Here is a 16113-nt window from a genome sequence, read left to right on the forward strand (position 1 = left end):
AGGCACTAAAGCTTCAGAAGTAATGGTAATTTATTCCTTTTCCATAACCTGCACACCCCATCATCGTCCCTCTGGATGAGGAACTGATTTTCTTTTAGTTTTTGTTCAAATTAGTGGTTGCAGATTTGTGCAGGAAATGTGCAATTGTAGGAGTCCTGTACATACACCAGAGACTTCAAACTGTCTTTCTGACTACCCGCCTCTCTGTTTACCTTCCTATTTACTATTCTGCCTCGTCAATATATGCAGAACTGCCTGTGAGCTTGCTTCTTCGACTTTCTGTGTGATGCCTATACCGCTCGATCTTTATAGCTGCTCATTTTGAGGCAAATATGGTGTCAGGTATGAAAGAGGTAGCCTTCATAGCCCTCGTGCTGGTTCATCAGTACCCGACAACACGGTGTCCGCTCCACAGAGGCTCTGACAAAATGAAAAATATCCATCAATTGAGCGTCAAGGTCATTGTGGCGAAGCGTTTCTCGAGAGGGCTGAAAATTCATCCGTACAGCGAGCAAATAAGGCCAGCTGGCTGATGAGCTCCAGGAATACTTTGACTAACCCTATCACCAGCGACAAATGAAAGTGTCAGCGTCCGCCCCGGCGTGGCATCACATTTCCTGTCCATGGTAAGCCCCACCAGCAGCACAGTCTGACAGAGGTACAGAAACAGGAGACAGCAAGCTGAATATTGATTGGGCCAGACGTCCAGACGACTGGCACAGCTACAGACTCAGGCATCCGGCTACCTCCTCCTTCCTCCGCCTGATGAAAGAAACCGTTTGACATGACATACAAGTCTCACAGTGCCAGCGGATAAAGGACTACCTGTCCCTGCTACCTACGTCCTCTTGCTATCACACGTTTTAAAGATGCCTCCGTTGTGTCAGTCACAGTAAAGGGCAGCTTACAGATCTGTTTTCACGCTCATGTGGCACAGCTTGTCCTTGTGTTTTTCCTGCAGAGGCTTTGTGTCACTCACCTTTTGGATGCCACAGTTCAGTGGGGAACGGTACGAAAAGAATAGCTAAATGCAGACGAGCTTGGCATCGAGGGTTGTTGTGTTATTGGTGTCAATTCAGCTAAGGTTGCTACTGAGGAAGGAAGAGTTAGGATTACTGAGATACAGGAAACGTTGATCATCGACTCGAAACACACGGCTTAAAGAGGCCCTAGTATGCTTTTTAGGGGGTTCCCTGCTCCAACACTTTGTACGTGATAGGCTAAGGGGCGGGACATCTCTAAGTGGTTGACCAATCACAACAGAGCTAGCCAGCTAACCAATCAGAGCAGACTGGGCTCTGGTTTCAGACAGAGGGTGAAAAGAGAGGTTGCACAGGCAGTATGGGAAAAATAAAGCGCTTTTTGAACATTAAAGCAGGTAAACATGTCAAAGTAGAGACATAACACTATAATATGAACCTGAAATGAGCAGCCATGCAACATGTTTAAGTAAAGAAACTCTCAACAACGAACAGAAACTGGACTGATATCCACTTGAGTAGATTTGCAACATCAGGATCAATCAATTGTAAATTATTTAGCCCTATAGCAAAAGTCTTCCAACTAGCTTACACTACATGAACTCCCGATGCAGATGTGAAATTGCTATCAGAAACACGACATGCATTGAGACCGTGAGACATGCAATCACTGCAACCGTTAGAAGGGAAGACCTTTGACGATGTCTCCCAGAGGCCACGATAAGTCATCTGAAATGCCTTAATGTGTAAAGGCCTCCCAACAGAAACACACACACACACACACACACAGCTCTCTGTTTCTCTTGCTCTTATACACAGACACATTCAGCCTCTTGTCAAGGAAGCCACAAGAGTAATGGCCCCGGGTCTCCTCCTGAACACAGACTAATGAGAATCTCAAATCCGACAAGCAGAGTGCATTTATCACGTACTCACACGTAATGACACCCCCACCACCACCCAGGCTCAGCCGACCCTCTCACACCAGCATCAGGGCCTATTATAAATGGTCCTGTTTGTACCCTCGCTTTCCTATTATTCCTGTAGCTGGTCAAAGCCACGGGAAGGATGAAGAGAGGATGGCAGAGGGGTGGGGGGCGAATAGACTCTGAGTCAGTGGTGCGTCTTCTAGCGAGAGCGAGCGAGAGAGAGAGAGCTTTTGTTGTCCTCCTGTCTTATTTCTTCCCGTCCATCTTTTGCTCCCCCAGTGTGAATTGGTGCACTCGCAACTTCTTTTATTCTCTCTGTGTCGGCTTCACTCTGTAAAAACCGGAAATGCTGATGAGTGGAACACTTGGGCTCAGATATGGCGAGGGAGTCGACAGATGAATACTAGATGCGCTGCTTTGATCTGCCGCGATCAAGTGTTTTAAAAAAAAATATTTGTCGGGTGACACAACGCTTTGAACAAGGACTCCTGACTACTCAGGGAAACATTGGCTTTCAAACGATTAGACAACTGGCAGCGGGTATTAACAAGCATATAGCTTATATTCGATGAATCAAAATGACCGATTAAGGAAAGATTCTTATATTAGCTCGCCTTTTTATAAACTGTAATCACAAAAGCTCCTTGTGTCAAGATAGAAGTAATGACATCCTAACTACAATTATCCTCTGATGTTTATGAAGGATTGTTTAAACGCTAATTAGATAGACTGCTATGCAAGCTCAACGCCTCTAATGGCTGTTGGGGATTTCAGACGGAGATAAGAGCTTATCGTCCTTAGCTCCTCGAAAGGCTACAGTATCTAAAGTTAGCTCCTGTCCGTGCTTTAACGCACATGCTGGAACACAGAGGTCTAAAATGCTTCATTTGGGTGGTGCGGAGCTGGTAAAGGCCGCACCATGACAGGACGATGACCACATTGATTGATGCCTCTGATTTTGCCTCGGAGAGAGAATCTGATTAGATATGTCGGAGTGGCGACTGGGTCTTATGATTCTTCATTTGTCAATTCGGGACACGGGTTTCTTTCTATAACTCCGACCCCGACAGCCGTAGGCAAGAGAAACAATAACAAGTGGTATTCTCTGGTTGAACTGCTACCGCCCTGAAGTGGAACGGGTCTTTGATTATGAACAGACTTTATATTTAATCTTATCTAAAAACAGAGGGACAATAGCTCATATAAGAGATTCCAAAAGTCTTTTATTTTGAAATAATAGCTCGTATAAGAGATTCCAAAAGTCTTTTATTTTGAAACTGTACGTCCTGATATTCTCTGAGTGATTTTCTCAGGTGGCCTGCTACCAGCCAGAGGTGAAATTATGGATTGTTTTTTTATTCTTATTTAGAAACCCAGGGACGATAGCTCATATAAGAGATTTCAAAGGTCTTTTATTTTGAAACGGTACATCAGATTTGTATCTCTGATGGTTTTGGTCCTCAAACTATTTCATAATACTATGTCCGTACTAAAAGAGGTCATTATTTGGAGCAAATAACTTTTAATCTATTGTTTTTTTTCAAGTCTTTTGATTGCTCGAGTCGACACAGGAACATAGATACAGGTTTTGATGCCCTCGAGTCAAAATAACGGTCAGTTAGATTGTCTAAATGCTCAAAGAACACATTTATAGTATCATTTGACTTGCTTTTCTACCATGGTTATGAGCATCCCTTTATTTTAAGACCTCCTGTAGTGTTCCCTGCTGGATCAGTCCTCAGAGTGACTGCTGTCAGAGTTCAGATCTTAATGGTGGCGCCCAGGATCCGGTCAGGTTTATACTTTTGTTTGTGTCTCCTGACTACGTTGAATGATCATTAAAGTAATTAAGCGCTGTGGATAAGTTGGCGCTGCCTTTGACGCTCGGTGCCGATGAAGCAGGACCTGCCAGCCTGAGCCTGAATGGTGGAATTGATTGGCTGGCTGATTCCAGACCAGTGAGCTGTGAGACGCTGTCACACATCCCTCCTATCTCCTGTCTTCCTTTTTTCCTCATTTAGATTTACTGACTTTCCCACCGTCACTATTCATGTCCCATCTCTCTGTTTCCTGCCCCGGCTCCTACTGCCGTCCTCCCATGTTCCCTGACACCTTGTAACCTGTGATGAGGGGAGAGGAGGCGCACTGCTCCCTGCTGTTCGATCGCCCATGGCCGCTGACTTTTCCTGGACATGTTAGAGCCATAAAACGAGATAAACCGAGCGTGAAGGCGTCTGGGTCTTTCACTATGCGTTTAGATGATATCATCAGTGTGAGGCAGCGGTAATAAAAGTGAGGTCAGCTGCCTTCTTCTGCCCTGAAAGGAAGCGCAGTCCTGATAAGACTTCTGTCTCTTTTCATTCGTACTCTTGAGGCTTCTTGTGATGACGCCGACGCCTGAATGTCAGGTTTGAGCACGGAGGAAACAAAAACGGGTTTGATAATCGCATGCACGCTCTACGTACAGATCGTGTTTGTCCCAGAGACAATGATAAAGTGTTTAATCTTCCCAGGAACAGCGAAGCACACAGGCATGATGATGCCATTATCTCTGGGAGGCACTCTCGCCGAGAAGCCTCACTCTTACCCTTGATTTATATTTCCCTTCATCAGCATCGACCACTCAGATTGCAAAAATCATTCATTTATAAAAGCAGGGCTCGCTGCTTCTGTTCTCGTTCGACTGAAATTCCTTGAATGTACTTTTGTCTCACATTCCCGTGGTAGCTCCCCCCCCCCCCCCGCCACACCGCTGCTTATAATCTTGTTCGGGTAATGTGACAGGGATGGATCTTCTGGGTGACGGCTGTTTGATTGCCTCTGCTAAAAAGGGATAAAGGGATTGAAGGAATCGTCTCCGCTATTTATCTTCCTTTGATCAATTCCTCAACTTCTGTGCCTTCTTTATGTGTTTTATATTTTAAATAGTTAGATCAGTTTTGGCACTCTTGAAGCTGCCTCTTCTTTCAAGATTAACAAAAATAAGCATGGTGAGGTGACATCTGCAGTCCGGGTGAACTGTGATGTGTCCTCCTTCCACTACTAGCAGAGATTCCTCATTTGAATGAGCCAAGTTTTGGAAATATGCCACTCAAAATTCACTCTTCGTGGAGAGGGAATTAAATAAAAAGAAGTTCTGGTAGATTGATAATTCATGCAGGATGTCTTTCAAAATAGGAAGTGCAAAGAGTTTGAAATGCACACGGTGCAGCAAGCTAATTGGTACCACAGGGGAGATGGAGATCAAAGAGCCTCTGTGTTAATAGAGAAGTCTCCCTCTCTTTTTGTCCGTTGCTGTGTGAACGGACACAAAGACCGGAGAGTCCTCAAAGTGGAGGTCTTCAACGGGAGCATCCTTAAACAATGACGGGGGAGAAGTTAGATCTGCATCCACTCAGTTTATGCAGGCAATTACTGGCTCTGATCGAGTCAGGTGAATGTTATAGGGAACCTATGAGGGCTTTTTTTATACCTTCAAATCCTTTGTCAGAAAGCTATGGCTCTGGTTGGGCGTTCTGTGTGCTCTTGTATTATATGTAAATCTCATGGCCGGTGTTCTGCATACCAGATGGTGATTTCTTTGTTGTTGTTTTCTGCGGTCAAGCCCCTCTTCCATTGGCACTCCTCGCTGCCATGCTGTCTCATTTAATGAGCTGCCTCAATGTTCTTACCTGCAGAGCCACTGTCTGTTTAAAAGCCCACTTACACTGCGTACTGGTATTCTAGCAACCAAGCTGTGGCACAGATAACAGCATCACAGGCATGTTAAGCTTCCAAACTCCAAGGTTAGTTGTAAGGTCAGTATCCTGTGTTCGCATTCACACAACACAAGTCTAATTTGTGTTGTCGTTTTGGGCGAGCCTGCCTCAGTTGTGCTGAGGTATGAAGTTTTATTCTGCTATGAGGATTTATTTAGAGTGTTTTCTGCTTCCTGCACTGACAGCAGAATGAGGGTTTGCCAAGCTCCGGAAACAATTATATACAGTACAGTGTGTTAAAGCATTAATGAGGTGCGTTGGTTACGTATACATGCACATAAAGGTGTAGGCCAGGGGTGTCCAAACTTTTTTACCTGCGGGTCACATCCAGAAATACATACCAAGGGCTGGCTAGAGGAGAGGTATATCGCCACTTAAGTTATAAGTTAGCAAAATCAATCAGATGTAGGCAAATGATGCTGGATAGTTGAATATACGCCCAATATATCACAGCTCTCGGTACGGTTTCATTTATTTGGATGGCAGCTCATCCCTTAAAACAGAAGCCCCGGTTTATAATAAGGGGAAATATGAAAGGTATTTCTCAAGGTTGTTATGCAAATACGTTTCATCAACTTTAATTGACTGAATTAATTTAAAATGTGGCTGATTAACACATGAATACTGTGTAGTATATTTTTAATTGTATGTAATTAAGAAGAAAAGCACGAGATTCTGGTATGGGCCATATTCCATACCTTTAGCATTTGGCCCCCGGGCCGTAGTTTGGACACCCCTGGTGTGGGCAAACCCTGTCTGAGTCTTGTCCGTGATTGTGCACCTCAGGCGATGCATGGAGACCAACACCCATCACTAAAGCCGTTATCCACCTGCTTGTCTTTACCCAAACTGACAGGGGTCTCCTAGCTTTGGTTTAGCTTGAAAGCAAATCTCCTGGCAACAAGAAAGAGTAACCTTTTCTCTCTCCTATCTCCCTGCCCTCTAAATATTAACACATTTTATTAGCATATTTTCGTCCCGTCTGGTCTCTTGAATATCTCCTCTCTTCTTTACCCTTGTAAGGGGTCAGCATCTATGTAAATCATGACAGGCCCAGGCAGCAAAACAGTGTGTAAAGTGTCCGGGAACAGGAGATGAAATCTGCTCTTTCATCCTTCGTATATCAATTTCTTCCTCTATTGTTTTAGCAGAGCTGACCACGGTGTGCAGCGTCAGATTGGGGGTGTTGTGTCTCCGTGATGTGCATACAGATATATCAGTTTACAGGGGAGGTTATGTATTGCAAAACCTCCCTGCTGATGCTTTTGACTCTATAGAAATGTGGCTGCTCTTACGAGGTGTTTTTTAATTCATACCCACTTGTAACTCAAAGGAAAAAGCTGCCATTCATTCCTTTTTAAAGTTAGGGCACTTTCTTACCCACTTCTACATAATCCCAGAGGGGTTTGTCTTCGTCTGGATAAATTGGCTGACTTCGGCTCTCGGGTCAGATTAGAGTCACTGAAATAGAAAAAGGTAAAAATGGAAACGCACACACAGACAACAACAACACTCCTCTCTCTTCTCGCTCTGCATTTCGCAGCAGTAGCCTCGGGAGGTATCCAATTATGACGCCCTTGAGGGAATGACAGTGCTTGGATTTTTGTCAATACAGGGTTCAGGTAGTGTTTCTCGATAACATTTTGAATTATTGATGTGGGAGAGATCGAGAGGAGGAGAGGGTAGTTAACATTCAGTTTTATGTATGAAGAGGAGGCCGGGAGATGAGGGAGATGAGGGGAGGGATGGGTGAGCACAATTGCTGCCCAGCATATTTTAAAGTGATCCGTTTGATTAGGTGACCCCCGAGCTAAGACCTGTTTGAAACGCGATAAGAACCGCAGAAGATTGAAGGTGCTTTCTGAGTGACAGGAGGCACACACTGGTCAGGGGTTGTATAGGCCTCTCTGAAGATGAATCTAAATAATTAACAGAAGGCTAGATGAATGAAGAGCGATTCACCGGTGCGTGACGGATCCTTCTTCCTCTGGGCCTTCTTTTTTTTTTTGTTCTCTGCCCAGTGCAAATAGACATGAAGAGGATGGATGACGCCTGCAGCGGTTTGCCGATCGATCTGAGAACCGGCTCACTGTCTCAGTCTTGCATATATCCCTCTGAGTGAAGTCAGGCCAACCCTCTGTCTAAAGAAAGAAGTCCTGAGAGTGTGTTTGACTCGAGGCAGTGCTTCTATTCTCAGAGACTGATACCCATGCACCTAGCAAGGGGTTGGTGGCAACAATTTCGATACTTATTGAATGCCGTATATCGAGTGAGACACTAGCATCCTCACAACTTGGAGCGCTCACCGTATCAGTGCCGTTCTGAAGCGGTCTTCAGAACTTTTGTTGTGTCTTCGCTGTCAGCTTGATTTTACTTCGACATCAATCCTCCAAAGATCTGCCACGGAAGCTCAAGTACTTTAAACGAGGCTCTAATCTTTGGGGAATCTTCGATGGGGACAGAGCAGTCTGACACCGGATGACAGTCGATCGGCCTCTGCAACAGGACAACCCATCACTTGTCTGAACTTTGTGGGCGCCGAGGTTAAAGCAGCAAACCCCCGGGAACAGACTGAGTGGCATTGATTGCACGGAGGGTCCCAACCTTCCCTGACAGACACATCTCATCCTGGATGGCCGCCTTGCCCTCGTCCCTACCCTGGCACAATGCAGACACTATGAGAATGAGACTTTATTATACTGACATCAGGCAGTTGACATACTAATCCAAGAACTAAAGGACTACAGGGACTATTGATTTTTCTATTCTTGGTAAAAGCAAGAAAGCCAGCCGTCACTCCTTTTCGACAGGGGATGCTAATGGACTTTTTAAAACGTTGCCACGCAAATCCCCCTGAAACCATTCTGTTTTTGCCAGTGCAGGGCATTTGAAATCCACCGAAATCCCCAGCTCCTTTATCTGACATGTTCCTTAGCAAACAACCAAGGGTAAAGAGTCAAGAGTATATAAACACCATCTGCCTGGACCGTGACAGGCAGCACCGGAAAACTCAGGTCTAACGTTGGACTAAAGCTACTCGCGTGCTTCTTCCGTTTTGAGTTAGCATTTGTTTTCCATACACAGAAGTAATGGCTGTTATTGCACAATATTCATCTTTAATTCACCCAGAAAAAGTGTGTTGAAATTACCATCAAAGATAAGGTTTAAACCATTCAGCAAATTCCAGTGCTGAACAAAGAAGCCACTCAGGAAGTGCGTCACATATGCAGTTCCTCTCATATCCAACAGGGGGCGACACAACACGTCTATAGTTACATGGAAGTCAATGAGAAAATCATCTTGCTTGATCTATTTCCATAGTTAACATCTTCCTGATGAGCTAATGGTTTACCTATGGAGAGAACAAGTCTTCCTCAAGATAGCATAACGCTCATTTTGCGAATGATGCTACCGTTCAGAGGAAAATATGCATAAAAGCAGCTTTAATAAGTAGTAATTGACAGCTCACGTACACAGTGTTGCTCCATGGGTTTTCTCTTGCAACTTGAACCCTTTCACATTGTGTTTTCATTCTCTGAAACAACAACAAGAGAGGAAACTGATAATAGAGATAATGTTTGAATTCAACACAAATAAAGAGGACTCACTAGCAAAGTGCCAAATAAACTTAAGACAAAATAGGAACAACTTCTTATTTAAAAGAAAGTGACAAAGTATACGATATAGCACACCTCCAAACACTAGCCACAACTAGTTAACAGGTCTCACTCTGCACCTGGAGGGAGGGAGAGGGGGAGAGAGACACACACACAAACCAAACAAAATCATTTCAATGGAATTGAAAGGGAAATGAGCGGCTCTAAAAGCTTCATATCTATATGAAAATGTAAAGTATTGCTAATCGTAGCAGGGCTGTAACTACACTTGAGTGAACTCGGTCGCACCACGTGTAATAACCGTCTGAACAGTAGCCCGCTACAATTCACCTCTTGTGTCCTGTGGGGATTGGTCCCTTCAATTATTGCCCACTGCTCCTTGATCCCAGCTCCAATTTGCTGCGACGACGCCTACGTGGTTAGCCATTGGAAATCTAATTAGAAAAGTTCCTGCTGTCTGAGAGGGTTGAGTGCAGAGTTGAAATGACTGCCGGGTAAAGGGAAGGCTTTCTCAACACAGACCGAAGTGTCTTCCAGAACTGATGGTCAATATTCACAGAGTCCTTTTTATTTGTTTCTCTTCTATCGTTATTGGTTATTTATGAATGTCAGCTAGGATTATCTGTGCAGAATCAACTCGGGGAAGGATGGAGGAAAACAACCCGGGGCAGATGGTGGGGAGCAGTGTGATTCATGTCATGGGACTGCAGGGAGATTGGTGGTCGGATGAACCTTCCCAAAGCACTTTGGGGAGGGACGATATGGCTCAGGCCTCAACAATGAATCATTTGTTCCCCGTTCATATCATGGGTTGTTTTTCCGCCCTGTCAACAATGAATTCCCATGTGGTTGTTATGACAATAACAACTAAATAATCTGCAGGTTTTTAATAGATAAACAGGACGTACAAAGCAACTTGACACCTGGATATTATTCCCTAATGCTCATGGGAACTGCATTTTTAGTTATCCGTATTATAATTATAGGACTTTTTTCAATATGTGTCTTCACAGCTTAGAAAGGATGAGCAATGGTTGGTGGAGCTGCTCAATGAAGACACTGATGCAATATCTATAAGCATGACATCAGCGCTCTGTGAATAAGTATGAGTGACATGATTGCATATTGGGAGGCTGTGGCTGGGTGGGCTAGTGCGTTGATCATCGGCTCAGGGGTTCAATCCCCACTGCAGTCAGCATTTAGTTGGGTCCCTGGGCAAGACACTTGACCCCAAGTTGGCTCCTGTGGAGATTGTCCACAGTATTGAGTGTATGTAGGTTGCTTTGGATTAAAGTGTCTAATAAGTGACCTGTATTAACCCTTTAGAGACTTGGGGTTCATTTTTCAAGCTACTTTTTATTTTTATTGTCTTACTAAATCCCATTAAGAAATGTTTACCATGTCAATGTTTGGTATCTTTTTTTTTCAGGACAACCTCACCTATATAACCTGATAGTTCTTTTATTCATTTTGACATACTATATGAACATTTTGGACCCAAAATCACACGGAAAAAGGACTTTGAAAATGAAATTACTCTTTATATGGGTAACACAGACATGCACAACTAATCATTTTGAAATCCTTGGTAACTGCATCCTGTTGAGCAGGGTCTAAAGTTTCCAGCGTCTTTTTCCGCTCCGTAAAATGAAAAAAGACGGCGAAGATATAAAAATATGCGCTTCCATTTTTCCAACTTTTGAGCGCTTGAAAAAAATGTGATTGTATAAACTTTAAACCTTCGTGTCTACGTTTTTACTCGGTCAATTTGGATGAAACAAAGACTGGCATGGAGTTTCAAGCCATTAATTTCGACAGAAGCAGCCGGCAATGTTGTCCGGACTGTTGTTTCTATGCAGCGCCGGCATGACGGTGACTCTTAATGGTTAATGTAAAACTAATAATATTTAACAACCAGGTCTTTGTTGTCCCCTTTTTGTTCATGAACCTTTCTTTGCAAATGCTTTCTCTGATTCCAATACTCTCGTATAACCCTTTAATCTTGTTTCCACAACACTACCTGGTTGCTGTATTCGTGGTGTAAATACAGCACACAGCCCGCTGATAGCAGAGGCTAACGTGACTAATTGTGTTCACAAATATGTCAGAATAGAGGATAGTGGATCTTAAACATTTTCCATTGCCAAGGGGCTGAGAGATATCCGAGTGCACAGAGGTGAGCGGCGTACTCTATTCTGCGGCTATCAAAAGCCGGTGGATTAGCCTCGCTGCCAATGAAGGGCCGGTGGGGTCAGGGAATAATGGAGTGTGATCCTTCATTGGGATTATGCTCTGCTGTTCAATTTTATGCACCAGGTTTCTGGCAGGAAACAGACTTCCCGAGAGTAGGACAGGTGCTTGATTGAATTAGGGAGTGTGTTTTTTAGTTACTCACAGGAGTTTATGAATTCAAATGACTGCCTGGCCTCAGGCCAACCATTACACAATGAGATTCTGTTATTATTCAACTCTCAATTCTGCATTTAAGAGGCGCTATTAAGCTTTTGGGGCTTTTCCCTCTCCTGTAGCGGGTCATATAGGTTGCAAAATGCTTAAACGTTTGGAGTTTCTCTACCACCCCACTGCCTGAAACGTCTCCTTTGGATTCCTTTGCTTATTTCTGTAACAGAGTGACATCACTATGTAACACTCCCACTTCTATTGACTAGCACTCGTACGTGATAGGATAAGGGGCGGGACATCTCTAAGCAGTTGACCAATCACAACAGAGCTGTCCAGCTAAACCAATCAGAGCAGACTGGGCTCTGGTTTCAGACAGAGGGTGAAAAGAGGACCTGCAGCACAGGCAGTATGAGAACATAAAGAGCTGTTGGAGCATGGAGACATGTCCCAGGAGAGGAACAAAACACAAATATGAACCTGGAAATGAGCATCATATATTGTCTTTAACACAATGGAAGGACTCGAGACTCCAAAATTCCCCCTGGATGCATCCTATCAATTCAGACACCTCCCTGTTAATCCGAATGAATGGCAGATGATCAATGGCATGCCAGCCTCCCAGAAAACCCCCTTTTTCTCCAAAGAGGCCCAACTGCCAATGTCCCAGATGGCTTAACAAGTCCAGTTCATTAAAAACAAAATGATCCGAGCCCTCCCATCCAAACCCAGAACACAGAGAGCAAACAGCAGATGAGATAAGCGGTGGCTTATTTTCCTTCGACAGCTGTCGGCTCATCAGCCGTCCACTCCCTCCTCAGCCCGAACAGAAAGTCATTAACTGATTAGACTTTGTGTTAGTTTAGATTAAGAAAGTTCAGAATTCCACTGGGGGGGGGGGGGTGCATTGTTGACTCATTTGCATGTGACGGTAAACACGGGGAGCTTTAGGACGGCAGGTGTGATTCGGCTCTGTTTTGAGAAGGTCAAATAGAATGAGAGGCCATTTTTATTCCAGTCGTACTCTCGGGACAATGACGGATCTGAAACGGAACCAAATCAGAGCCCTAACCTTTCGTATGGACGTTGTTACATTGCATTTAAATGTCAGGATGTTGCTGAACAGAGTCATTTTGCACGAGGTCACTAAAACACAGAACAAACAGAAGTGGTCCGGCACCGTGACGTGCTGTTAACTGCAAGTAATACAGTTTACTGTTGAGGAAAACACTGACAGTGATGCTGTCAACCTTTAATACTTAATATACCTTAATATACCTTCAAGATTATAATATATGCACTGCTATACCTTAAATGTTCTACATTAATATACCTTCAGTACTATAATTTATACCTTGATATACCTTCAGTACTTATTTTGGTTGACACAAACAAATTGGTTGGCAATTAAGCCAGACTTCTTTTGCTGTATGAAAACCTAATATTGTGGTAAACTCATAACAGTATGATTAAAGATAGGCTGCATTTTAATAGCAATTAAAGAGAGAATCTGGCGGTGCATTCAAGGCCAGCTTTTAATACTTATTACACCTTTTTAATATTCTTACACACACGCCAATATATACAAAATGTATGTAGATGTCAAAGTTTCATGTGTCCAAACGACATGAAACAGAACAGAAATGTACTGCGTGGATTATATCAAACTTTTAGGGTTAAGCAACATCGATGTGGGTTTTATTTAACCCTCAAACAAAGTCTATAGATCCGTCTGTAAAGTGGCGTGACCCTGTCGATGTGTACGAATGTTTCCGATCCTTTTCCTGACTCAGCATTTCTCTCCTTTTGTCAGAGGAGTTGAATGAGGGCTTTCCAAACTGTGTTTCAAACACCTTTGCTCAAAGCACCTCCCTTCTGACTGCTCTTCTCTGGAAAACGACTTAAGGCGATGACGGTGTGGAATAACTGGTTCTCCAGCTCCTGTCAGCCAGTGGAGGTTGTTTCTGCGTGTCACGTCTGTTTTCTAAACGCTGTAATGAAAGTGCAATCAGTTCTTTATTCCTGGATAAGCTGCAGCCAGCTGTACTCGTGGCAGTTCTGTTCCTTCTAAGGCAGTACAGCTTCCCCTGGATAATACTAAATTCAGCAGGAGTCTGCTTGGTTTGTCTTGGCGTGTAGTAGATGTGTTATCTTTGGTTTCAGTTTGTGTGAGTGGTCTTGCATAAGCTCTTGTTTTGCATGCATCATCACCACACTCTGCTGGCTGCCTCCTTTAGCCAAGTACCCAGGTTGTCAATAAATGATTTATGTTCCTCTCGAGAATATAGCGCTCCCTCAGTGTGCCGCTCATGTTCTTAGATGTCTGAATTTAGGACTCGTTGTTTGGCGTTTAACAGCTGTTTTGTTCTTGCATGACCAAACTTCCTTCAAGCCTGTTAGTTTACCCCGAATATTTCTGACATTTCTTGGGATTTTTTTCATCATGGATTTCTCTCTTGCGGCGACGCCATTAAAAGCTAATCTGTTTGTTCAAATTGCTGTCCTCATTGGCAGGAGACATCTACTTCATGGCATAGGAAGTTAACCCATCAGGTATATTGTCCTCGTATATATATATATTGCCTGAGGCTGGCCACATAAGCTGTTGTAATTCACAAAGTAAACACCCGCCCACTCCCCTCGATTTATTGCGATCATCGCTTGACCTCGTTGCTAAATGCAGCTTTCTCCCATGCATTTAAATGAAGCGGACTATTATCAATATTGATGACCGTTCATGTCTCTGTTGACTTAATTTTCTGCCCCCACTTAAAACCATGTGGCCCGCGTCTCATTGGCAAGCAGCACAGTGCAGACAGTTGGGAAATAAGGGCCGCTGTAGAGGAGGGTTAGCCTCAATAAGTTTGCAGTCTTTATCCAAGTTTGTTCCTCGTCTCCTCGCTGCGATATGAAACGCATTTGGAAATGATCGTTTGTATACAACTTTAATATTCCCACGCACACATCCAACGCCAACTTGGTCCACGCGTTGTTCCCAGGACCGTTCATTGACGGGGACAGTCTGTGACTCAGTGCAGGTGTCTCTACGCGTGTGTTCCGCCTCTCTGCGAGATCGCTCGTCAACAGCGTTCTGTGCAGTGGCGGTGCGTCAATAGTGGGCGCTTGGGCGCCGCCCACCCTGACTTTTTGAGTTAAAAAACGTTATATATACAACATAATTGAAATAAGAAATGTACCGTGTTTATGGGTTAAATGTGTATGGGAGACCACTGTCAAGAACCGCTAAAATGTGTCCGGACATAATATATTGCCATTCGCCTTTTCTGAGAATAGGCAGGTCGGCTACCGTCCGTGGGCGCCGATAACATGGGAGTCTATAGGAGAGCTTATACTTTTCTCAGTCATTTTAGCAAGGATAGCTTTTCATTGGAGGATGAAACTTAGATCTGTGGGCGCAAATCTTTGCGCCCACAGCCAATGGCATTGTTTCTTAGTTCAATGTGACATTCTTAGATACGCGATTGGACTATTTCGGCGAATCAGCATCGTTATCATTCCCTAACCACAAGCGTAAAGAGCAGCACCGTAGCTAGCTGAAACTTAGATTGAGTGAATATGGCGACATCGATGGCTGAGAACTCCGTGCAAGCTCTACTTAAAACACCGTTTCATCGACTATCAGATGTCGAAAAGAAGAAATTGAAAGACTTGGGACCCGAGCGTCCGGATTTAAACATTCAACAGACGACCACTGATCGCGGGAGAACCTACACTCGGATTTTCTCCTCAAACTTGTATGCTAAGCGGAATTGGTTAGCTGGTTGTACAGTGAGCAATGCCTTTTTTTGTTTCCCTTGTCTGTTATTTCAAAGTCCTGGGACTGAAACACTTTGGACTACAACCGGGATGAAGGATCTAAAGCACTTCACACAAAAATGTAAGAAGCACGAATGTGGCCGCAGCCACCTAACCAACTGTCTTAAGCTAAACCTCTAAAAAAGTGCTATTTAAACCGTGCCGCCCAACTGCGCCCCCCCAAAAAAAATGTTCACCAGCCGCCACTGGTTCTGTGTTTTTGTAACATTTCATCTTCTCCTAACTTTCTTTTCATTTCTTTTTCTTTCCACCGTGGCTTTGTTTAGCTACCGAGTTGCAATTATGCAAATCAATGTCTTTCTTTTGTGTCCAGTACTTCAGGATGAATGAATCACTTCAGCAGCCAACTTTCTTCTGAAAGGATGTGTCATGTGTACATCTGTGAAGGTTTGTAGAACAACAGATGCAAATATAAAAGCTGCAAATTGTAGTTTTTCTTAAATGCTAACTACGAAAACTATAGGAGTGTATTGTTTGCATCGTTGTGTTGACTCATATTTAGCAGAATATCGCAAACACATCAAAGTTTGCTGGAAAAAAAGGCCTTTCTACAACAAACACATCATTAACTCCTTTATTCTATTATAATTAT

The 16113-nt window shown here is 43.7% G+C and overlaps 1 protein-coding gene across 6 annotated transcripts in view; it reads left to right on the forward strand.

Moving 5' to 3' along the window:
* The window catches only part of sema6cb (semaphorin 6Cb), a 149994-nt gene that overhangs the window by 64626 nt on the left and 69255 nt on the right, over positions 1-16113 (forward strand). The window contains exon 1 of one of the 6 annotated variants that reach the window (XM_063879385.1): positions 15891-15908. The exons of the other annotated variants lie outside the window; for them this stretch is intronic. The gene's annotated coding sequence lies outside the window, so the exon portion shown is untranslated. Of the gene's footprint in view, positions 1-15890; positions 15909-16113 lie in introns of those variants that run through there. 6 annotated transcript variants of the gene reach the window in all.

The sequence above is a fragment of the Eleginops maclovinus genome, chromosome 3 (assembly GCF_036324505.1).
Source record: "Eleginops maclovinus isolate JMC-PN-2008 ecotype Puerto Natales chromosome 3, JC_Emac_rtc_rv5, whole genome shotgun sequence".
NCBI lineage: Eukaryota > Metazoa > Chordata > Actinopteri > Perciformes > Eleginopidae > Eleginops > Eleginops maclovinus.